At 40.9% G+C, this 15,607-nt stretch overlaps 1 protein-coding gene and 1 long non-coding RNA gene across 2 annotated transcripts in view; one reads left to right on the forward strand and one right to left on the reverse strand.

Annotated features, from left to right (window-relative positions):
• LOC106613485 (TSC22 domain family protein 2) overlaps positions 1 to 15,607 on the reverse strand; it is a 69,142-nt gene that overhangs the window by 35,692 nt on the left and 17,843 nt on the right. The gene's annotated exons all lie outside the window — the stretch shown is intronic.
• LOC106613486 (uncharacterized) lies at positions 14,314 to 15,021 on the forward strand. Its single transcript, XR_001330490.3, has 2 exons — positions 14,314 to 14,428; positions 14,524 to 15,021. It is a non-coding gene; the product is annotated as an uncharacterized LOC106613486 (long non-coding RNA).

Consider the following 15,607-nt stretch of genomic DNA (forward strand, 5'->3'; position numbering starts at 1 on the left):
GACTCATGTGAAGGCCAAATTACAGAGTAGGAACTTCTTGATGCAATTAAAGCCTTTAAGGCTGGGAAAACTCTAGGGCTGGATGGCATACCAGTGGAAGTATACCAAACTGTTTTTGATATACTCAGAGGACCATTATTAGCATGTTTTAACCACTCCTATATAAAATGCTAGATTATCGGACACGCAACAAGGTCTGATATTCTTATTACTGAAACAGGACCCAAGTGGTATATATACTGCTCAAAAAAATAAAGGGAACACACAATGTAACTCCAAGTCAATCACACTTCTGTGAAATCAAACTGTCCACTTAGGAAGCAACACTGATTGACAATAAATGTCACATGCTGTTGTGCAAATGGAATAGACAACAGGTGGAAATTATAGGCAATAAGCAAGACACCCCCAATAAAGGAGTGGTTCTGCAGGTGGAGACCACAGACCACTTCTCAGTTCCTATGCTTCCTGGCTGATGTTTTGGTCACTTTTGAATGCTGGCGGTGCTTTCACTCTAGTGGTAGCATGAGACGGAGTCTACAACCCACACAAGTGGCCAAGGTAGTGCAGCTCATCCAGGATGGCACATCAATGCGAGCTGTGGCAAGAAGGTTTGCTGTGTCTGTCAGCATAGTGTCCAGAGCATGGAGGGGCTACCAGGAGACAGGCCAGTACATCAGGAGACGTGGAGGAGGCCGTAGGAGGGCAACAACCCAGCAGCAGGACCGCTACCTCCGCCTTTGTGCGAGGAGGAGCAGGAGGAGCACTGCCAGAGCACTGCAAAATGACCTCCAGCAGGCCACAAATGTGCATGTGTCTGCTCAAACGGTCAGAAACAGACTCCATGAGGGTGGTATGAGGGCCCGACGTCCACAGGTGGGGGTTGTGCTTACAGCCCAACACCGTGCAGGACGTTTGGCATTTGCCAGAGAACACCAAGATTGGCAAATTCGCCACTGGCACCCTGTGCTCTTCACAGATGAAAGCAGGTTCACACTGAGCACGTGACAGAGTCTGGAGACGCCGTGGAGAACATTCTGCTGCCTGCAACATCCTCCAGCATGACCGGTTTGGCGGTGGGTCAGTCAGGTTGTGGGGTGGCATTTCTTTGGGGGGCCGCACAGCCCTCCATGTGCTCGCCAGAGGTAGCCTAACTGCCATTAGGTACCGAGATGAGATCCTCAGACCCCTTGTGAGACCATATGCTGGTGCGGTTGGCCCTGGGTTCCTCCTAATGTAAGACAATGCTAGACCTCATGTGGCTGGAGTGTGTCAGCAGTTCCTGCAAGAGGAAGGCATTGATGCTATGGACTGGCCCGCCCGTTCCCCAGACCTGAATCTAATTGAGCACATCTGGGACATCATGTCTCGCTCCATCCACCAACGCCATGTTGCACCACAGCCTGTCCAGGAGTTGGCGGATGCTTTAGTCCAGGTCTGGGAGGAGATCTCTCAGGAGACCATCTGCCACCTCACCAGGAGCATGCCCAGGCGTTGTAGGGAGGTCATACAGGCACGTGGAGGCCACACACACTACTGAGCCTCATTTTGAATTGTTTTAAGGACATTACATCAAAGTTGGCTCAGCCTGTAGTGTGGTTTCCACTTTAATTTTGAGTGTGACTCCAAATCCAGACCTCCATGGGTTGATAAATTGGATTTCCATTGATTATTTTTGTGTGATTTTGTTGTCAGCACATTCAACTATGTAAAGAAAAACGTATTTAATAAGATTATTTCTTTCATTCAGATCTAGGATGTGTTGTTTGCGTGTTCCCTTAATTTTTTTTGAGCAGTGTATTAACATCCAGTCCATTTAAAAAATTGGAGGCCTCTTACACTTCAGTGTTGTGATGCAAAAATCCTAGATAATGCTTGGCGCATATTTTTTTTTTTTTTTTTTTTTTTTTTTTTAAATCAGACAGTTTTTTTTACATGGATGATACATTGGAGATAAGACAAGCACTGGAAACAATAGAATACTATGAAATATCGGGGACACCAGGCCTGGTTTTCATAGCCGATTTTGAAAAGGCTTTTGATCAAGTACGACCTGAGTTTATATATAAATAAATGCCTAGAATATTTAAATTTTGGGGAATCTTTAATTAAATGTGTTAAAGTTAGGTGTAAAATAGTAAATAATGGCTACATCTCAGAAAGTTTTAAAACGGTCTAGAGGAGTAAAACAAGGTTTTCCACTATCGGCATATTTATTATTGCCATCGAAATGTTAGCTGTTAAAATCAGATCAAACAATAATATCAAGGGATTAGAAATACAGGACTTAAAAACAAAAGGTGTCATTGTACACTGATAATTCATGTTTTCTTTTTAAAACCACATTTAGAATCCCTCCACAGCCTCAGAGGATTTAGATACTTTTGCTAACCTCTCTGGATTAAAACCAAATTATGATAAGTGTACTATATTACGTATTGGATCACAAAAAACTGCTAATTTTACATTACCGTGTAGTTTACCAATAAAATGTCTGACGGGGATGTGGACATACTCGGTATACAAATCCCAAAAGAAAGAAATGATCTCACTCCAATAATTTTTTATAAAAAGTTGGCAAAAACAGATAAGATCTTGCTACCATGGAAAGGAAAATACCTGTCTATTTGTGGAAAAATCTCCCCGATTAACTCTTTAGTCATATCACAGTTGACCTATTTGCTTATGGTTTTGCCTACACCTACTTTTTAAATTATATGAACAAAAAAAATATTCAATAGTATTTGGAATGGGAAGCTAGATAAAATTAAAAGGGCCTATTTATATAACGAATATGAATTCAGAGGGCAGAAATTATTAAAGCATTAGACCTCTCACTAAAGGCATCAGTGATACAAAAGTTATACTTAAATCCAAACTGGTTCTCTGGTAAATTGGTAGGAATGTCTCACCCCATGTTCAAGAATGTCCTTTTCCCCCATTATTCAGATTACAACTGCTCACTTTCGGTTGTTTGAAAAGGAAATAATCTCCAAAATATCGTTATTTTTTTAAACAAGCCTTAGAAAGTTGGTGGAAATTTCAGTTTAATCCACCTGAAAAGACAACAAATACAACAAATGTAATAATTGATTAAAAAATATTTTTTTGATGAAATGTTTAAAAAGAGGTATAATTTTAGTGAATGATATCATAAATAGGATGGGTGGAGTTATGTCACACATGCAGCTAACACAGACATATGGAAATGTCTGCTCTACCCAAAATTACATCCAACTAATTGCAGCATTACCACAAAAATGGAAGAGGCAAGTAAATGGGAAAAAAGTAAGGAACTTCTCTGTCGGCCCTGCATTAAAGAACATAAATGGTTAAAGAATGTGAAAATAAAAACATACCAATTTCATTTAAGGACCAAAAAAATTACAGCTGTGCCATATAAATTGCAAAATAGTTGGGAAAAAACTTGCGATGTGCCAATGGAATGGGTACATGGTTTATGAAATGACAAGCAAAACAACGCCGGATTCAAAAATTCGAATTTTTCAATTTAAATTACTATACAAAATTCTTGCAACTAATAGAATGTTATATATATGGGGGATACAATCTTCCCAGCTCTGCAGATTTTGATGTGAGGAGGCGGAGTCATTAGGTCATTTATTTTAGTACTGTCCATATGTAGCTTGTTTTTGGTCACAGGTCCAGGAATGGCTGAAGAATTGCAATATTTGCTTAGAACTAACGCTGCAGATAGCAATACAGGGTGATTTGAAAAGCCATGGTCAATCAATCAATATAATAATTATTTTAACAAAAAATGTTTCTTTAATTTAAACTCTAGAAGCTATGAGAATAGAAAGGTTCTGTACTTTTGTGAAGCATCACAGCACAGTTGAAAAATATACGGCAAATAGAAATCCAAAATGGATGGTGTTAAGAGAGATGGATGGGTTGAATGGAGCTGAAGGGTGGGGCTAATAACAAGATAACCAATGTAAAATATACGGGGTCTGTAAAATGTATATAGGATAAGAATTGTGAAATAGCACAGTTACAAACAGAAATCAAAATGGATGGACATCAGAAATAGAAGGACTAAAAACAAAATACAACTATTGTAAAATAGATTGTGTCTGTAAGATGTATATAAACTCAAGGTAGAAGCCTAAGTGTTATTGTTTATTAGTTTACTCCAATTGGGGTATGGGTGGTAGGGATTGTGGGGAAAAATAAAGGATATATTCTAAAAAAACTATATACAGTTGAAATTGGAAGTTTACATACACCTTAGCCAAATACATTTAACTCAGTTTTCCACAATTTCTGACATTTAAATCCTAGTAAAAATTCCCCATCTTAGGTCAGTTAGGATCACCACTTTATTTTAAGAATGTGAAATGTCAGAATAATAGAGAAAATGATTTATTTCAGCTTTTATTTATTTCATCATATTCCCAGTTGGTCAGAAGTTTACATTCACTTAATTAGTATTTGGTAGCATTGCCTTTAAAATTGTTTAACTTGGGTCAAACATTTCAGGTAGCCTTCCACAAGCTTCCCACAATAAGTTGGGTGAAATTTGGCCCTCTTGAGAGATGGTGTAACTGAGTAGGTTTGTAGGTCTTCTTGCTCGCACACACTTTTTCAGTTCTGCCCACACATTTTCTATAGGACTGAGGTCAGGGCATTGTGATGACCACTCCAATACCTTAACTTTGTTGTCCTTAAGCCATTTTTCCACAACTTTGGAAGTATGCTTGGAGTCATTGTCCATTTGGAAAACCCATTTGCGACCAAGCTTTAACTTCCTGACTAATGTCTTGAGATGTTGCTTCAATATGTCCACAGAATTTTACTTCCTCATGATGCCATCTATTTTGTGAAGTGCACCAGTCCCTCCTGCAGCAAAGCACCCCCACAACATGATGCTGCCACCCCCGTGCTTCACGGTTGGGATGGTGTTCTTCGGCTTGCAAGACTCCCCCTTTTTCCTCCAAACATAAAGATGGTAATTATGGCCAAACAGTTCTATTTCTGTTTCACTAGACCAGAGGACATTTCTCCAAAAAGTACGATCTTTGTCCCCATGTGCAGTTGCAAACCGTAGTCTGGCTTTTTTATTGCGGTTTTGGAGCAGTGGCTTCTTCCTTGCTGAGAGGCCTTTCAGGTTATATCGACATAGGACTCGTTTTACTGTGGGTATAGATACTTTTGTACCGGTTTCCTCCAGCATCTTCACAAGGTCCTTTGCTGTTGTTCTGGGATTGATTTGCACTTTTTGCACCAAAGTACGTTCATCTCTAGGAGACAGAACGCGTCTCCTTCCTGAGCGATATGACGGCAACGTGGTCCCATGGTGTTTATACTTGCTTACTATTGTTTGTACAGATGAACGTGGTACCTTCAGGCTTTCCGAAATTGCTCCCAAAGATGAACCAGACTTGTGGAGGTCTAGTTTTTTTTCCTGAGGTCTTGGCTGATTTCTTTTGGCACTGAGTTTGAAGGTAGGCCTTGAAATACATCCACAGGTACACCTCCAATTGACTCAAATGATGTCAATTAGCCTATCAGAAGTTTCTAAAGCCATGACATCATTTTCTGGAATTTCCCAAGCTGTTTAAATGCACAGTCAACTCAGTGTATGTAAACCTCTGACCCACTGGAATTGTGATACAGTGAATTATAAGTGAAATAATCTGTGTGTAAACAATTGTTGGAAAAATTACTTGTGTCATGCACAAAGTGGATGTCCTAACCGACTTGCCAAAACTTGGGGAGTGGTTGAAAAACGAGTTTTAATGACTCCAACCTGAGTGTAAGTAAACTTCCGACTTCAACTGTATGTATGTATGTATGTATGTATGTATCTACCAAAAAAAGATATGGGGGATTGGAAATGAGGCAGACAATTACATTGATGGAAGCAACAATCTTTCCGCTATATGTACGTACGTGCGTACGTATGTGCATACATACATACATACAAATCCAGCTACAATAGTCATTTACAACATTAACAATGTCTACACTGTATTTTTGATCAATATGTTGTTATTTTAAGGGACATTTTTTTTGTTGCTTTTCTTTCAAAAACAAGGACATTTCTAAGTGACCAAACTTTTGAACGGTAGTGTGTAATACATATAAATAAATAAAATCTGCATCACATCCGGCCGTGATTGGGAGTCCCATAGGGCGGTGCACAATTGGCCCAGCATCGTCCAGGTTTGGTCGGGGTAGGCCGTCATTGTAATTGCTCATTGCTAAATAAAAAAATTAAATATTTGGCGTAGGTATAATTTCACAAGCCCTAAATTGTACAACAAAGCTTAGAGAAAACATGTACAAATGTTTACATCTCATCTATCTATACACTGCACAGTAGCAGGGCGACAATGCCTAAAAATCCTATCTCGATTCATTATATCTATATCTATTTAAATAATGAATCGAGATATGATTTTTAGGCATTGTCGTCCAGCCCTGCTACTGTACAGTGCATTCGGGAAAAGTATTCAGACCACCTCACCTTTTCCAGTTCTTGTTACGTTACTGCCTTATTTTAGAAATTGATAAAATTATATTTTTTCCTCAATGGCACACCAAAAACAGTTTTGTTGAAAGTTTTGCAAATGTATACATTTTTTAAAACTGGAATATCAGTTTTACATAAGTAGACCCTTGACTCAGTACTTTGTTGAAGCACCTTTGGCAGTGATTACAGCCTTGAGTCTTCTTGGGTATGATGCTACAAGCTTGGCACGCCTGTCTTTGGGTAGCTTCTCACATTCTTCTTTGCAGATCCTTTAGGTGCCTTTTGGCAAGCTCCAAGCGGGTTGTCATGTGCCTTTTACTGAGGAGTGGCTTCCGTCTGGCCACTACCATAAAGGGCTGAGTGCTGCAGGGATGGTTGTCCTTCTGGAAGGTTCTCCCATCTCCACAGAGGAACTCTGGAGCTCTGTCTGAGTGACCATCAGGTTCTTGGTCACCTCTCTGACCAAGGCCCTTCTCCCCTGATTGCTCAGTTTGGCCGGGCAGCCAGCTCTAGGAACAGTCTTGGTGCTTCTTCCATTTATTAATGATGAAGGCCACTGTGTTCTTCGGGACCTTCAACGCTGCAGACATTTTTTGGTACCCTTCCCTAGATCTGTGCCGACATCATCCCGTCTTGGAGCTCTATGGACAATTCCTTTGACAACATTGCTTGGTTTTTTTCTCTGACATGTACTGTCAACTGTGGGACCTTATATAGACAGGTGTGTGCGCCTTTCCAAATCAAGTCCAATCAATTGAATTTACCACAGGTGGACTCCAATCAAGTTGTAGAAACATCAAGGATGATCAATGGAAACAGGATGCACCTGAGCTCAATTTCAAGTCTCATAGCAAAGGGTCTGAATACTAAGATATTTATGGCTTTTATTTTGTATACATTTGCAAAGATTTGTAAAAAAAAAAAAAAAAAAGTTTTCGCTTTGTCATTATGAGTTAGTGTGTAATCAATTTTAGAATAAGTCTGTAAAGTAACAAAATGTGGAAAAAGTCAAGGGTTTCTGAATACTTTCCGAATGCACTGTATATTTCCACACTACGAGGTCGGAATAACACTGAAATTGTGAAAAAGATAATAAATCAAATTGTATTTGTCACGTGCCAAATATAACAGGTGTAGACCTTACAGTGAATGCTTACTTACAAGCCCTTAAGTAAAAAATAATTAAAATAACAGTAGCAAGTCTATATACAGGGGGTACAGGTTAGTCGAGGTAATTTAGGTAATATGTTCATATAGGAAGAGTTAGAGTGACTATGTCCTTTTAGTGTAAGAACTGTTTGAAAAAAACTGCCTGAAATTTCAGCCTGTTTTGGTGGGATAGAGTTTTGGCCTGCTTGGTGACATCACCAGGCAGTAAATTAATTAATAGACCAATAAAAGAGTTCCAAACCTCTCTGCCAAAAACAGCTAGTTCAGTTTTCCCCTTCCAACAGACCACTCCCAGACAGTCCTAGTAAAATTCTTACTTGAGAAATTGCTCTTTGCTCAGAAACTATTTTTACCATTTGAATTGAAAACAATCACAGTAAGGTACTAAAATGTTACCCAGAAATGATTTGATATTTAGAAAAAAATGTCTGCATTGGATCTTTTAGGCCAGATCTGAGATGAGGGGAGAAAAGCACCCAGAAGAATTTGCATTGTCAGATTTCAACTGCAGAGAAAAGACATCAGATGGCATCTATATGTTTCACTCACTATATCCACTCAATGTGAACCTAAAAAGCATCAGAGGGTGACTCCCCTACATGGCTGATGCAACCTCACTGTTCTTCTGTTACATAGTGTGGTTTTTAATCTGCTGCACATCATCACTACAGTGATTTGACACACTGTATATTTTCTGGCTTCCAGAGTTTTGTAAATCCCCCAGCCCATATCACTCACAGAGTGAGGGAAAGAGACAGCCAGAGCAGTTCAGAGAAGGATTGATATCATAGCCTAAACAGCCGAACACTCACAGTAAGGGAAATTAACCAACTGATCATTCTCTCTCCAACTTTCTCACACAAATACACTCCCAGAGAGACGGGCCTAACACAGAGATTAAAGCCTTATCCCTTACCGACACCCAGAAAGAGAGAGTACAGAGCGGATTGATGACTCAGACCCAGCTGTCTGCCATGCTTTCCACACATCCTCATTACTCACTATTCAGTCTCATTCCAGCTCTGAGGAGACCATTTGCACAGAAACCTCCTTGTTAAGCCTCACTCCCCCTGTGAGTCGACTGGCTGCAACACACAGCCCTATAGTTTCTGAAGGGGCTAGATCGGCTAGCTTTTTATGTCAGAGTCAATGGGAATGGACAGAAAGGCAGGGTGAGGCCACAGCAACACGCCTAGCATTCATTGCAACATCTGAAGCAGTAAACAAGAGGGAGCCATTTATAGAGGCAGGTAGATTTTTTTAAATAGTTTTTGCTTCATCATTTATTTTATTGCATGTTGGCTGACTGTATAGGCCTAATCTCTTGTGGACAGACTATGTAACAAATGGTATCGTAATGTCTGTCAAAATACTGTTGGATGCAATGACTAATGAGCAACAGTAGTTCCTGTGCTTTGGTTTTCCATCACTGAATCTAACAATTACGCAAGATTTTAGTTCTGGGTTTCCAAGATTAGTTTTCACATAAGAAATCTCTCTGCAACAGAGTGAATCTAATTATATTACTTGTCCCCACACTCACCTTCTCCCCATCACAGCTTTTCCCAAACTCTGTCCTCGGGACCCCAAAGGGTCCACGTTTAGTTTTTTGCCGTAACGACACAGCTGATTCAAATTATCAAAGCTTTGAATCGGGTGCTAGGGCAAAATTCTAAACGTGTACGGGGGGGGGGGGGGGGGGGGGCAGGAGGAATTCAGCGCCAACATGTAATCTAGGTGAACTCATGCAACGATCAGGTCAGACGATATAAAATATATAAAAACGTACGTTCCCCAGCAAGAAAACCCAAAAATGTGACTTAAACAGAAGGGAGAACTAACAAAAGAGAGTCACTGACCAACAACCAAAACGAAACAGGTGGGGTTTTAGGAGGGGTTCTGAAAGACACACGTGATAGAGAAATGTGATATTAATAGTTAGCAATTGAAGCAATTTAAACAAATAGGAGGATATTTCTGTCCTGTTAGTGTTTTTAAATAGTCTCCACTCCAGTTCCCTGCAGCTAATCTGGGCGTATGGTCACCAGAGATGGCTTGAGCTGACAAATGAGTTAAAGACTGCATTACATAGGCAAGATGTGGTGGGTGTAAACGAGATAGCTAAAAATTCCTCAATGTCTCCCAAATCCTCCTTGCACCTGGGAAACTAAGCCAGGGAGGGGTTAAGACAACACCCACATACAGATAACGACAGGATGAACCCAGTGTGGTTTATGATGCTCCTTGGTCTGCATGAGGGGGGTTGAACCAACCATGACTGACCATTGTTAGTGTGAGCTATATATAGTACTCCGCATTTGAGTAAAGTTTAGGTTACTCGGTCCAACACTCAAGGGTGGGGGTCGACCAGCCTCATTATTGCAAAAATTAATCGATATTAAATGAAGATGATTGTTTGGAGAAATTAACATCTCTGAGTATTGAATTTCCACTACATTTTTGTCGATTTTTATTTATTTATTTCACCTTTATTGAACCAGGTAGGCAAGTTGAGAACAAGTTCTCATTTACAATTGCGACCTGGCCAAGATAAAGCAAAGCAGTTCGACTCATACGACAACAGAGTTACACATGGAGTAAAACAAACCTACAGTCAATAATATAGTAGGAAAAGTCTATATACAGTGAGTGCAAATGAGGTAAGGCAATAAATAGGCCATGGTGGCGAAGTAATTACAATAAACCAACACTGGAGTGATTGATGTGCAAGTGGAGATACTGGGGTGCAAAAGAGCAAGATAAATAAATAAATACAGTAAGGGGATAATGTAGTTGGACGGGCTATTTACAGATGGGCTATGTACAGGTGCAGTGATCTGTAAGCTGCTCTGACAGCTGGTGCTTAAAGCTAGTGAGGGAGATATGAGTCTCCAGCTTCAGTAATTTTTGCAGTTCGTTCCAGTCATTGGCAGCAGAGAACTGGAAGGAAAGGCGGCCAAAGAAGGAATTGGCTTTGGGGGTGACCAGTGAGATATACCTGCTGGAGCGCGTGCTACGGGTGGGTGCTTCTATGGTGACCAGTGAGCTGAGAATGAGGGGCTTAACCTAGCAAAGACTTATAGATGACCTGGAGCCAGTGGGTTTGGCGACGAATATGAAGCGAGGGCCAGCAAATTAGAGCATATAGGTCACAGTATTGGTTAGTATATGGGGCATAGGTGACAAAACAGATGGCACTGTGATAGACTGCATCCAATTTGTTGAGTAGAGTGTTGGAGGCTATTTTGTAAATGACATTGCCGAAGTTGAGGATCCGAAGGATGGTCAGTTTTACGAGGGTATGTTTGGCAGCATGAGTGAAAGAGGCTTTGTTGCGAAATAGAAAGCCGATTCTAGATTTAATTTTGGATTGGAGATGCTTAATGTGAGACTGGAAGAAGAGTTTACAGTCTAACCAGACACCTAGGTATTTGTAGTTGTCCACACATTCTAAGTCAGAACCGTCCACAGTAGTGATGCTGGACAGGCAGCAATCGGTTGAAGAGCATTTAGTTTTACTTGCATTTAAGAGCAGTTGGAGGCCACGGAAGGAGAGTAGCATGGCATTGAAGCTCATCTAGAGGTTAGTTAACAGTGTCCAAAGAAGGGCCAGAAGAATACAGAATGGTGTCATCTGCATAGAGGTGGATCAGAGAATCACCAGCAGCAAGAGCGACATCATTAATGTATACAGAGAAGAGAGTCAGCCCGAGAATTGAACCCTGTGGCACCCCATAGAGACTGCCAGGCCCTCTGATTTGACACACTGAACTCTATCTGAGAAGTAGTTGGTGAACCAGGCGAGGCAGTCATTTGAGAAACCAAGGCTGTTGAGTCTGCCGATAAGAATGTGGTGATTGACAGAGTCGAAAGCCTTGGCCAGGTCAATGAATACAGATGCACAGAATTGTCTCTTACATTTACATTTACATTTTAGTCATTTAGCAGACGCTCTTATCCAGAGCGACTTACAGTAGTGAATGCATACATTTTTCTTTTTTTTTGTACTGGCCCCCCGTGGGAATCGAACCCACAACCCTGGCGTTGCACACACCATGCTCTACCAACTGAGCCACAGGGAAGGCTCTCAAAACAACGTTCTGTTTCACTGTCCTCTTGGATAGATAGGACTGGGTAGAAGCTCTAAAAACAACGTTCTGTTTCACTGTCCTCGTTTAGTTTCAGAACCATTGCTTTTAATCCACTTCTTTTCTGTTCCTCCTTTTCGTTTGTTTTCTGTTCCTCCTTTTCATTTGTTTTCTGGTCACATGATTCTCTTCTTCTCTGCCCTCATTGGGTTCATCTACAGTAGCGTGGTTCCTAGTTCTGCTTTAACTACAAGAGGGTTTTCTAAAACGGAATAGACTTACGTTAGCCTTGGATGTGATGTGGCCAAAGCCACATTCATTCTTCATGAGTGTGGCATACTGTTACTAGCTAAAACCAAAAGAAGGCACGCTATTCAAACTATACGGGAGCTTCTCAACTAATCCATATTGCACACTAGTAATGCACCGACTGACCAATGTGCAAGACATTTGAAAACAGTTTAATTTTCCATTTGGCTAACAACAAAAATGGTGTCTATTGGTTGTTCTTGCGTGGGGTATGTAGTGTCAGAGAACCATTGTGTTTACACCACTCAGAGTTGGGTATGTCGTGAAAACACGATTCTCAGTCGTCATTCTCTTCACACGGTTTTCTTTTCTTCCTCATTGTCTTCTTCTCTGTCTGTTTCTGCAGCTTTATCTACCGACTGCCCTCACAACTTTCCGTTTCCCCCTCCCACCCATATTCTGTTTTCACTGTTTTCCTGTCTGGCTTTCTGTATTTCCTCCAGGCTAGCACAAAACTCTTCATAGAGTTGGTCCATACTGACTGTCTGTCATTTTGAGGGCAACCACCACCTGCTCCAGGTCAGTGAAGGAGAGCTCCTCATAGAGGCTGATCAGTTTCACCATTACATGTTCTGGTGAGAAATCAAAACCACCTGTCAATGTATGTAATGACAGTGTCATATAACTTCAAAGTCCTGTTGCTGCTTGGACCTTTGTGCTGACAATTGTTTGTCCATCAGCTGCTTGGTCTGGTACCAAAAAAAACGGTCCTGTTTCAGCTGAAGCATCTTCATTTTGAACTTTTGGACTTCCTCGTAAACATCTGTGATGCAGAGCGTTGTTTCCTCCAGCTTTTTACGAGTTGGTCAAAAACACACCCACGTTGTGGAAAAAGCACAGATAAATCTCGGCAGATTCTGTTTTTTCTTCATACTCAAATATACTCACGGGACAGGTCTCCCCAAGGGACCTGAAGTATGAGCTGGCCAGCTTTGCAGGAGACGATCGACAGCTGGATGAAGACAGAGCCATCGTGTGCAAACATGTCACAAAATTTCACGCCACTCAATGTCAACAAAGGCAAAAAAATGCACGCAGTTCCTCTCTTCGGGAAGCAGATACTGATAAGTGGCTGTAGATCTGTAAAACAATTGTCTCAATATCCACTGACAGCTGATAGCAGGCGTGCTTGCAGGCATTATGAGCTATGTGAGCTGGGCAATTAGCTTTCAAAATGCGATTGTTGGCACTGCTCAATAACTGGTAAACGGAGAGGTGTTTCCGCAGTATACGTCAAGAAGAATGCACCGATATTACTAGCACCTTTAGCTCGCGTGGCCTAGCGCATTTCTGTGGATGCATGCTGAGTTAGGTCATTCTCCCCTCCATGGCCAATTGAGAATTCCCGACGCATAAAGTACAGAAAGCTTTCGTCGAGTCACCACTGACGGGCTTAACCCACGTCTTTTTTTGCTTCACATTGTGCAGCTACAACAAAGTATTTTTTTGCAGCCAAAACAACAACAAAAAATGTGTCTGTCCAAATACTTTTTGAGCCTCACTGTAGATCAGCAGACACAGTGAGTATGTCAAAGTTACTGGACAGTGACCAACTAAAGGAAAATTGGGGAGGGGGTGTAAAAAAATTGTGTTAAGGAGGACACACGACCGATTGTATCGACCTCTTACCTTTAACCCACACGGCTCCCAAGTTTTCACCATCACTGTAAAAACCCTCGTTATTTTGTTGCTTTGACAGTCATTTCTGATTATTAATTTCATTTGATTAAAGTGATTAATTTTAAAGGTAAAGAAAAAAAATCTGTCCCTTGTGTTAAGGTCAACCGTGTTACGTGAACTGAACTCTTGTCTTAATATGGAGAAACTATTCCTTAATAAAATAAATATCAAAAAGAAAACATTGACCATCTATGTAATAGTCAAATCATAGTGTAAAGGAAGGTGAGCTGGTTCTGCACTTTTGGGGCCTTTTCTGGTGTTTTGTGGTGGAAAACTGAGTGGGTCGAGCATACACTTCTACCCGGTTACCTGAGCTTCCATTTCCCCTGTCACAGGGGGGTTTATGTCTGAATTAAGATGAAACCGTCAACCCTGATACTTTTTTTGGTACTTAATATAGGTCTTTTTTATTTAACCTCGAGATGGGATGTGTGTTTTTTTTTTTTTTAAGTTGAACGTGTGCTCTTTTTGGCAATGTTAAAATTAGGTGAAATAAGTGTTTTTTTTTCTCCACAACTCCAAAAGGCACCGAATTAGTGGAACGACCCTTATGAGTTTTTCAGAAATGTTTCAGGACCTCCGTGACACAAGATGGCGACACGGACCTAAAAAACCTTTCACATTCCATATAGATGGGCTATCGAAGAAGAAGCAATGCAGAGTCCAGAACGGGACAGCTAAGGTAGCTTGCATTTACATGTATCCTCATTTCACATTCCTCTATACCTACCGATTGCATACATTATAAAGTCAGGTTATTGTATTGTTCCCAAACAGATCGTTGTAACATGGTGTTGAGTCGTCTTCTATCCGCTCTGCTCAACAAAGCGCAAGTGGTGGAAAAACTGGCCGAGTTGCGACCTATACGACGGGCCGCACAGCTCACCGCTTATGCCTGGATGAAGGCAAGAATTGCCGGAAAACATGCGACAACCAAACTGCTGAAGTTCAAAACAGTTCGTCAGATACGACATGAGGCTTCGGGACTGCCTAAAAACGTCGGGGAGATGGGGAGAAAAGCCGGAAGACTTCGGGATTCTTTAGTAAAGGATGTGAAAGACGGGATAAGGGACAATTCGAGACAAGTTAAAGACAAGGACAAATGATGCTGTGTTCAACAACAAACCAAATAGTATATTTTAAGGCCATCACAATGGTTTTCTTTAGCTCTCAAAAACACTATTCTGACTAGTATTCAAAATAAAAGCCCACATTTCAAAACACTGCAATGTGTAGAATTCATTCAAAAACATTAAAATATTACATTTGAATCTATGTCCATTTTTATTGTGATTTATAAGCAAACGCAAGGAGTACTTTATGGAAACAATTACAAACATGCTTCAAAAAACATTTAAAACCTGTTAGGGATAGGGGGCAGTATTTTCACGTTCGGATGAAAAGCGTGCCCAGAGTACACTGCCTGCTCCTCGGGGCCAGAGTCAAATATTTGCATATTATTAGTAGATTTGGATAGAAAACACTCCGACGTTTCTAAAACGGTTTGAATGATGTCTGGGAGTATAACATAACTCATATGGCAGGCAAAAACCTGAGAAACATCCAACCAGGAAGTGGGAAATCTGAGGGTTGTAGTTTTTCTATCTAATCCCTTTCCTCTTATCGATGACGGTTATGATATCGTTTAGGACCTTGAGCGTGGCTGAGGTGCACCCATGACCAGCTCCGAAACCAGATTGCCTAGCGGAGAAGGTACGGTGGTATTCGAAATTGTTAGTAATCTGTTTGTTAAGTTGTCTTTCGAAGACCTTAGAAAGGCAGGGTAGGATAGAGATTGTCCAGCCCGGCTGATTTGTAGGGGTCCAGATTTTGTAGCTCTTTCAGAACATCGGCTATCTGG

Source organism: Salmo salar, chromosome 10 (assembly GCF_965601325.2).
Source record: "Salmo salar chromosome 10, fSalSal1, whole genome shotgun sequence".
NCBI lineage: Eukaryota > Metazoa > Chordata > Actinopteri > Salmoniformes > Salmonidae > Salmo > Salmo salar.